The sequence below is a fragment of the Malania oleifera genome, chromosome 13, assembly GCF_029873635.1.
Source record: "Malania oleifera isolate guangnan ecotype guangnan chromosome 13, ASM2987363v1, whole genome shotgun sequence".
Lineage (NCBI taxonomy): Eukaryota > Viridiplantae > Streptophyta > Magnoliopsida > Santalales > Ximeniaceae > Malania > Malania oleifera.
The window spans coordinates 79,587,471-79,597,194 of record NC_080429.1 but is presented as its reverse complement, the minus strand read 5'-3'; the positions used below and the strand labels follow the sequence as shown (position 1 = coordinate 79,597,194).

At 34.3% G+C, this 9,724-nt stretch overlaps 1 long non-coding RNA gene across 4 annotated transcripts; it reads left to right on the top strand.

Moving 5' to 3' along the window:
* Window positions 1-556: 556 nt before the first annotated feature.
* LOC131146120 (uncharacterized) lies at window positions 557-2,922 on the top strand. 4 transcript variants are annotated; one of them, XR_009134228.1, is made up of 3 exons: window positions 557-800; window positions 1,280-2,420; window positions 2,521-2,922. It is a non-coding gene; the product is annotated as an uncharacterized LOC131146120 (long non-coding RNA). The 4 variants fall into 4 exon arrangements; XR_009134229.1 differs by having other exon boundaries at window positions 606-800; window positions 1,275-2,420; XR_009134227.1 differs by having other exon boundaries at window positions 613-927.
* Window positions 2,923-9,724: the final 6,802 nt, after the last annotated feature.

Here is a 9,724-nt window from a genome sequence, read left to right as displayed (position 1 = left end):
ATTCATTTTCGCTCTTGAAATTTTGAAATTTATGTTCCTTTGGAATTGTGGAATCAATTTTAATGAGTGTAAAAGTAGTCACATGTACTGTAAAACGGACGTATGATAATCGATGCTTAATATAAAAAAATAGTACGTGAAATTTTTTCCATGAGTTTTGGGAGCGGGGTAGGGGCCTCTCTGTGCAGTGAATTACAAGCTGCCACGCGTTCACTCAACCCACCCACTCCGTACAATTGATTGGAAGCTAGGCGTCCTGAACCTGTTGGTGGCACACCCCCCACCATTACCCTCCAATTATTCATCTGCCTAAAATACCATTCTAGGGTAGTCTACCCTTCTAACTCTAAAATATATATATATATATATATTTATCAATTGTATTTAACTTAATTGATAAATTTATTTTATTTATGATAAAAAGAAATCAATTGGGTTGTAGGTTAAGGCGTTAAGTGTATAATTTACTTCATTCAGTTTGACTAAAATTAAATAATTTGGGAATTTAAATAAATAAAAAATTATATTTAAATGTATGTGTTTTAACTGCAAGGGTAATAAGGTCATTTTATGGACGCACCACCGAAGCGTCATTCCACTTTGCCCCCAAAAGGCCCTCCGTGTCCCTCAGTCGGCTCTAACCGGAGCACATGGAGGGAGAGGGAGAGGGAGAGAGCCGTACGTTAATGGCGACTCCTCAGATTCTCTCTCTCTCTCTCTCTCTCTCTCTCTCTCTCTCTCTCTCTCTCTCTTTGTTGTATTTAAAGGAGCAGTTCTCCTATTCAAGAGCCATTGATCTGGTAGAGTTTGAAGAGATTGATGCATGTTTTGCTGTTTTTGTTTTTTTCCCGTGTATGATTTGTTTGATCTTTGGAAGTTGGGGCTTCAGATCTGTGATGTTGATCGGATTTCCTGAAGAAAATATGAGTTGGTTTCCTATATTAGTCATTTCGTTTTCTTCTTGTTAGATTGTTGTTCTTGTTTGGTTGTGTTTATATTTTCTCGTTGATTTTGTTTGTGTGGGGTTGAAGATCGGTGGTTTTATATTGGTTGAAGTCACTGGAGGCAGCGGTTCATCGATCTCTTCTTGAACTTTGTAATAAACAGATCATGAATCGGTCGATAAACCTCTGCATCCAGCGCTCACCCTCTCTCTCTCTCTCTCTCTGTAAACGTGGGAGCTGCAGAATTTTGTTAATTTTTGCTTTCTATGTAAAATCGTTCTAAAGAAACTGCTGAATTTACAAAATACTTAATTAATTTTTTATGTGCAGAGCAGTTATCCGGTTTTATATTTCGGTAACGAAGATGCTGATTAATTGCAGAGAAGCACACCCATCCAACATTATTTTCATGTTGCAGGCTGATCCTGGTAGCATTTTTTCATTCTAACATAAGCAGATGATTTTTAATTTTTATTTTTATTTTTTCGAAATTGCTTTGTAAAATGTAAAGTGTTGTCATTTTTTATTATGTTCCTGGTATGAGGATTCACCAAATTGTTATTTGTTAATTGTTCGCTTGCTTGGAGAAAGTTGCCAACATGCATAAATATTTTCACTAAATCACTTGTTTGAGATAATCCAGCTGTGGAATATTCTATGATTTTAGTGATGAAATTGATGATACTAATGATGATAATTCTTTCAACATAATGTTGGTTTAGTTTTCTGTTTTCTTACACCCCCCCGGGGGGGGGGGGGGGGGGTTTGTTGAATGTAGTTTTAGGGATCTGCATCATATTACTTCTAGAATTTTGCTTTGTGATTTATAGTTTCTGGGTTAGAATTTTCAATTTTAAGGCTGACCTCCGCCATACTATCATTCATGTGGGAATTATGTGAACTGGGCTGTGCTTACCATGTCAAGTAGCATAAATCATGGTTTAACGCATTTTATTTTTCCTTTGCTCCATTTAATGGTGAGAAAATAGTTTCTCTCCGAGGCTTTTCTGGCTGAATCTATGCATTCTCACTTGATTTTGGATGGAATTTTCATGCTGTACGCCCATGATATTTTAGTATAAAAATTAATTGTGTTTATTTGGGCAACAACCATTTTGCCTATTTAGATTCTTGATTTCTGGTTTCCCTTGCTGTTGCCCTCCTCTTCATAAACTTCCATTGTCCCTTGTGATTTTGAGTCCTTGAGGCCTCTCTGTGGTGGTGTTTTATTAGAACAGGAAACATGCTTGTTATTTCGGGTTTAGCAAAACCTGAAACCCATTTTTCCCCTTCGAAATTTTATGTGGACAATGGCACAAGTTCGGTATCACTTGAAGGATCACTTGAGATTCCATAGATATAGGGGGCTCATGGTCCCTCTCTCACCATCCTGTTTGGAGGTCTCTATTGCCTTTGGTCACGGAAAGTAGAAGACTTGGGAACACAACCTTTTAGGCAAAACCCACTAACATGGCGGTATTTTCTTCTTTCATAATTTTATTTTTTGGTTCTCTGAAGTGTTGATGGGAATTAATGTATGCTGTTTGTCACCATTCAGTGTCATTTTCTTGAGCAGGCTGTTGCCAAAGTTAGAGCATGTGCCTTCCTCTGGTAAAGGAGACAGACACCATCCTTCGAAAGAGGAGTTTGCACTAGTGGGCGACATCCCCCTGTTGTTGTTGAAGGAAGAAACATGCACATGGAGGACAGAGCTCCCAATTGCTAGAGAATCTGCCTGCCTTAATGGTAACTCATGGCATCTGGTATCAAATTCCATGTTCTAAACTGGAATGGAAATGAAGTGAAAAGCATAAATGATTTTGTTTTCGCCGGGTAACGACTAAAATATTGAAAATTTGTCTCCTGGAATCTTTGAAAACTTTCTAGTTTGAGAATATTGTTTCCCCATATGGATAAGCTGTATTTATTCTTTTGTATCAGAGTCCTTTATTGCAGGCCAAAAAAGTAGTTTGAATTCCTTGGCGGTTTTCATTATAGGTAGTTTGAATTGCTTGGCGGTTTTCATTATAGGAGTATCTTGTTCCAATACTGTCGCCTGATCTTCTCCTTTCATTACCTTTCCAATCAAAGTCTCAGGTCGGTTCTACATTCTTTACTTGTCCAATCAAAATATTCCCTAGAGTTTGGGACCTGAATATCAGCCTGATTTGTCTCAATTTGTAAATCTCACCATAATTTTGTAGTATATTTTGTCGAAAATCTAAGATTTGAATTTAAAATGTCAGATTAGTAGGTACATGCATGAGAAAAAAAATTAGTTGGATGGGAAGGATCAATCTGATCTTTGAACAAACCTTTTCATTCAATGAAAACACTAAATGTCGAGTCTTATATGTAAGGATTGTATTATGATGACTTACCCTTTAAAATGTTTTTATTAAATAAACACACTTAATGAGAGGATCATGTTTGTCATCTTCGGATATTCATGCCTATGTTAAAAGAAGCTTACAACCAAATTAAACTAATGCAAGCTTCTAAATTACTTGTCGCTATTATAAATAATAAATACAAATATTTTATTTGTGTAAATATAATACTTTTATTTAATTTTTTCGTTTGAATGTATCTATTTATTCTATTTTATATTATTTTATTTGAAAAGGTTTTTTTTATCTAAAATTATATGCATTGTTTTTTTTAAATATATATATTTATAATATAACAGTTGGTGGGACAAATTTGAAATTCTAATAGGGAGCGAATCTCTTAGACAGTAACTTATGATAATTCGTAGCCAAATGGATTGTAGCCTTCCAACCCTAAAACCCTCGGTTTGCATCGTTGGGGCTAAGGATGTTTTTTTATTTTTCCTTTTTCATCGGAGAAGTGGAAGGTTGACATCATGAGTGAGATTCAAATAATTAAGTTGGAAAGCCAAAAAAAAATAACACTTTCATAGTCTCTTTAGTCTAGTTCTTAAAAGGGTTGTTTGGTTAATTTTGTTTTAATGAATGTATTTATACACTAATCTAATCATTTGATGAGTCAATTTTTAATGAGTTGTTTTCATTTAATGAATGAGTTTTTTAAATGAGAGTTCAATAAATTTTTATTTAGGGCCGGCTCTTCATAATATAAGGCCCTACGCGAATGATTTAATCAAGAACTCTTAATATTTTGTTTAATTTTTATTTTTATTTAAAAATTAATTTTTTTAACATTTTGAAATGCAAAAATAAATTTATCAAAAGCTCTCTTTTGAGAGGACACTAATTCTTCTTCTTCTTCTTCTTTTCTTTCTTCATTTTTCATATCCGGATTCATATTTTCTCGTTGACATAATTAAATTTCAAAATTAATACTAAATATAAATTGACAAATTGTGTAAACAAATAAAAATAAATTTAATAAATCTATTGAAATAATAGATTTGAAACAATATAACCTGATTATTATTATTATTATTATTGCAAATCGATCGGCAAGCGAGACTTTAGAGATATCGGATTCTTACCGGATACAAAACTCTAACCTCAAAACTTTCAAAATCTAAAAAAAAATAGAAAAAAATTCAGAGTGAAAATAATAGAAAAATAATGCACTAACATTAAAATCAAAATTAGGATTGATGAAAATTACGAAGAATCAGAGGCTTGAAGATGATGAACACAAGAGTCGGAACAAAAATCATAAAGAAACCAAGAGATGAGAGTGAGAATGTGTGAGATGAAAAGATTTTTTTAGAAAAGCTAAGAGAGAGAGATGAGAGCAATAGATAGTTAGAAATATAATAAAGTTACTAGTTGAAAAGTCAATGAGCCTTGAAAAAAAAAAGAATTAAATTGCATTTATTTGTTAGTTGAGAAGTTAATGCATGAGAAAAGAGCATAATAAATAATATTAACATTATTTAATTAAAAAAATTTAAGACCCCAAAAATATATTATTATATTAAAAAAAAAATTTGGGGGCCCCAAAAATTAGCGAACACCTCAATGGCCTAAAGGATGAGCCGGCCCTGTTTTTATTGGAATCATGTGGGACATTATAATCAAATATTATTTATTTAATTGTGTTAAAATTATTGATCAATTTTTATAATTTTTAATTCATAATTTTCAAAAATTAGCATTAGAATTTTGGAGGTAAAATAAGACTTTGTTTTGTTTTATACAATGAGATACATTTCTAAAAGATCCAGACTTGTACATATTTTTGGATAAATACTCATTTAATATGTAGATTACCAAAATACTACTAAAATAACTCATAAATTTTCATGCTAACACAAGTTAAAAGAATTAGAATATTCTTAAAATTAACTCAATTCTTATGAATTTTAAAAAAAAATAAAATAAATAAATAACTCACAACTATATATTATTTTATGCCTACTTTGTTAATAATGACTCTTTATGCAGATCCTTATATAGATTTGTAAGAGTATTTTAGCTACAAATAAGGTTAGCAATAAAGATACGAATACAATAAAATTCAATTTATCTTAGATAGGCAAACATATGACGATTTTTGTTAAAGCATATCCTTAGGCTTATCACCAAGAAAGTATGTTGGATTGTCCACTACGGATAAATGTTATCTTTTGAAAAGCATTACCTTTGAGTCTAGCTATCGCCTCAAAGCAAAACAACAAACCTCTTAACTATTTAAGATCCATAATTGAGTCCAATTTTACCCCATTCAATAGTTTGGAAAACTTTCCTTTTTAATTGATGCAACCAAAATTAGTACGTCCTGATTTGACGACTATGTCCATGGAGGCAGTCATAAGGCCGGCTTTGGGTGACACCGGGTGTCTCGTATAAGCCCCACTAAACTATCAATATTCCCTAGTGCAGTTACGAAACTTGCAATTGATGGCTTACATAATCGTCCATATGTTACTTACAACATATGAGTTGCTTGTAACCCCCTAGACATAATGGTTCCTCATGAATGCCAAGTTAGGGAAAGACTTGCCCACATTAATATAAAAAAGGTAGCCCATGGAGAGGTAAGGGTCTCATTGACTCTCATTCACACTTATTGTTGTAATTTGAGCATCCACTTCTCTAACTTAGGCATTAAAGTGATTCTCTGAAGTACACCCCGCATCATCCAAACCATTTTATTTGTTTCTTCTTAGGAAGCCATAGTCGATGGACAAAATAATTATGATAGTGCGATTCCTAACAACAATAGTTGGCACCGTCTATGGGTACTTCTTGGGAGGTTTTCCATCCTTGACCATGGACCACATCACATAATTCCATATCAAAACCTGCTGGGGAAAATCAATCATCCCAGTCAAATCACTCCACTCTGACTAATAACTCGAGTGTGCCACTAAGTGACTTTCTAGCCTTCCAAATTAGGGTAGAAGACATGTTCTTCATGATCTTGCAGCAGAACAAAGATCATGAAGAGCATGGCTCGGAGATTGATTGGATGAAAGCTGTGCTTGATGGGAAGACAACTATCCCACAAGAGATTGATGTAAAGACTAAAGACTTGATAAGAAAAGCCGAAGTGACAAGTGGATTGGAGGAAAAGTTAAAAAAACTTGACCTATTGGACAAGTTGGTAAAGGAGGTACGCAACCATCCCCCCATAGGAGAGTCCTCAATTAAATATTTGGACCCTCCTTTTACCAAGGGGGTGATGGAGGTCTCTTTGCCCACTGGTTTAAAAAATGCCCAATGTGGAGGCATATGATAGGTTGGTTGATCCTTTGGATCACTTGAACACCTTTAGGGTATTGATACAACTGCAAGGTGTGTCGGATGCAATCATGTGTCGAGCATTTGTAGCCACTTTGAAAGGAAATGTCAAGACATGGTATCATACCCTAAAGTCTGAATCCATCAACTCCTATCTTAAAATGGAGCAACTATTCATTGGGCACTTTCTCAATAGCTGGAAGATGGCAAAAACCATAGCTCATTTGATGAGTCTCGTTCAGGGAGGAAAAGGAGACACTCATGGAATTCATGCACTGGTTTGTCAATGCCATTTTAGAAATTTGGAACCCGGACCATTGGGCAGCATTAGTAGCCTTAACAACAACTCTTTAACCAAGATATTTCTTAAACTCTTTTAAGAAGAAACTCCCAGCCAATATAGGAGAATTAGTGGCACACGCCCAGAAGTACATCAACCTAGAAGAAGTGATGACCACAAGAAGGAGCCAAATGACTTAAAAAGGAAAGACCCAATAGATGAGCATGACTCATGAGGCCCGAAGACTAGCCCAACTGATGAGCACAACCGATAAGGCCCAAACACTGGCCTAACATATGAGCACAACTCACAAGACCCGAAGATCACCCCTACTGATGATCACAACTCATAAGGCCCTGAAGATTGGCCCAGTTGATGAGCACGGCTCATGAGGCCTTGAATATCACTCTAGCTGATGAGCACCACTTATGAGGCCTTGAAGATCAAATCAACTAATAAGCATAACTCATTAGGCCCTAAAGCTCAACCCATTTGGCAAGCACTGCACGTGGGGCACCATATACATTGGCTTGGAATAAGTCCAAGAGTGGAAACATCGACTCAAATTGAGCTGGTTATCGAGTAAATCTTTGTTCGAATTAAGTTAAGCAGTTAGGATTTTTGCCCAATTATAATTGGGAGGTAAAGATGTCAACTTGGATTGGTCCAACTGACTTTGAAATCGACTCAAATTGAGTTGGTATAATGAAAACTCAACTCTGATTATTGTGATAGCCTTCGCTCAGATGGAGTTGAGTACTAGAAGTATTGACTCAGAGTCAACCATTTAGAATCATTGGATCTAATTAAGCCAATTGAGATGGAGCTAGGGGCTAGGGGCTAGAGTCATTGGCTCGGATTTAGCCGAATGAGGTTGGGATTGGCTCGGATTAAGCCGGTACTGCTAGAGCACAGCTCGGACGGAGTTGGGTGCTAGAAATATCAGCTCGGATTGAGTTTTTTGGTGTTGAAGGCCACTTGGAATGGGTTGATTAAGATTGCAATCTTTGTACCTTTAAATTTGTGTCAGCTTAAATAAAATATGATTTGAAACTATATTAAATTGTCTAAATTTGCACATTTAATGTGTGAACAAAGTAGGTGAACATATTCTTAAGTCATATTCTCAGTTCCCAACCAAATAAAGGCAATCTGGTTCTTATAATCATAGGTCTAGCAATGAGTTGAAGTTTCTTAATAAAAGATACATTTAAACCATTTTTTGTATGAGTATAAGTAGCGGGATGTTCAACATCTATTTCAAGTGACATACAATAGTTATCAAAAGTTTGAGATGTAAATTCACCAGCATTATCGAAACAAATTGATTTAATTGGATAATTGGGAAAATGAGCTCGTAATCTAATTAGTTGAGAAAGAAGCCCAGCAAATACAATATTATGAGTAGAAAGTAGAGAAACATGTTATCATCTAATGGATGCATCAATTAAGACCATGAAATATTTAAATGGTCCAGATGGTGGGTGTATTGGTCTGCATATATCGCTATGAATTCTTTGTAAAAAATTAGGAGATTCAAGACTTACCCTATTACAAATGAAATCACTTTATAAAAAAATCTTTTGGTTCTTTAGTGGAAGACCATGTGAACTCTCAATGATTCTTCGTATCATTACATCTCTAGAATGTCCAAGATGATCATAGTAATGTGTAAATAACTTTGGGTCATTGAACTTCTAGTGTAAAACATTATATGATTTAACTGCTTTAATCTTTGTATAATATAATCTAGAAGATAAAGTTAGCAATTTTTCTAAAATTTATATCTTCCTAGAAACAATAGAAGTAATATAAAAGGAATTCTTTAGTGCCTTCACTTGTAGTTTCAATGTGATATCCATTGAGTCTTAAATCTTTAAAGTTTAACAGATTTCTTATAGATCTACTGGAATATAAAGTTTCATCAATTTGTAATAAAGTACCATTGGGTAACCTTATATTAGTTGTTTCGAAGCCTTCAATAAAATTAGTAGAACAAGATATTGTATTAACATTTGTTGAAAATATATTCAAGTATTGGAAATATTTCCTATTTAGAAGAAAAGCGTGTGTTGTAGTACTATCAGTTAAACAAACTTCTTCCATAGACATCTTTAAATTGATCAAAGCTTTAGGACAATCCACGGTACAATACATATTTTAAAAACTCATTATTATAATTAATCACAACAACAATGAATACGATAATTTATTTATTGAAATCCAAATACAATATTACTTACTTTATATCTTAAAATATTATATCATTATTTTCGTCTTAATTTAAAAGGATATCAGCAACATCAAGCTAAACAGAGTTGGAAGGTCTAATATCAAGGTCTATTAAAACAACATTATCAGCAAAATTTATTTCAACTTCTTTACTCATTTCCTTTTCTTTTATAAGGGCTTGGTATAGATCTACCAAGGGTCGGCGTACGACACGAGACGGACACCATCCTTCAAAAGGAGTTGAACTAGGGGGCGACATCCCCCTGTTGTTGCTGAAGGAAGAAACATGCGCATGGAGGACAGAGCTCCCAGTTGCTAGAGAGTCTGCCTGCCTTGATGCTAACTCATGGCATCTGGTATCAAATTCCATGTCTAAACTGGAATGGAAATTAAGTGAAAAGCATGAATGATTTTGTTTTCATCCGGGGAAAATTTGTCTCCTGGAATCTTTGAAAAAATTTCTAGTTTGAATATATTGTTTTTCCCATACGGATAAGCTGTATTTATTCTTTTGCATCAGAGTCCTTTCTTGCAGGAAAAAGAAAAAAAGTAGTTTGAATTCCTTGGCGGTTTTCACTATAGAA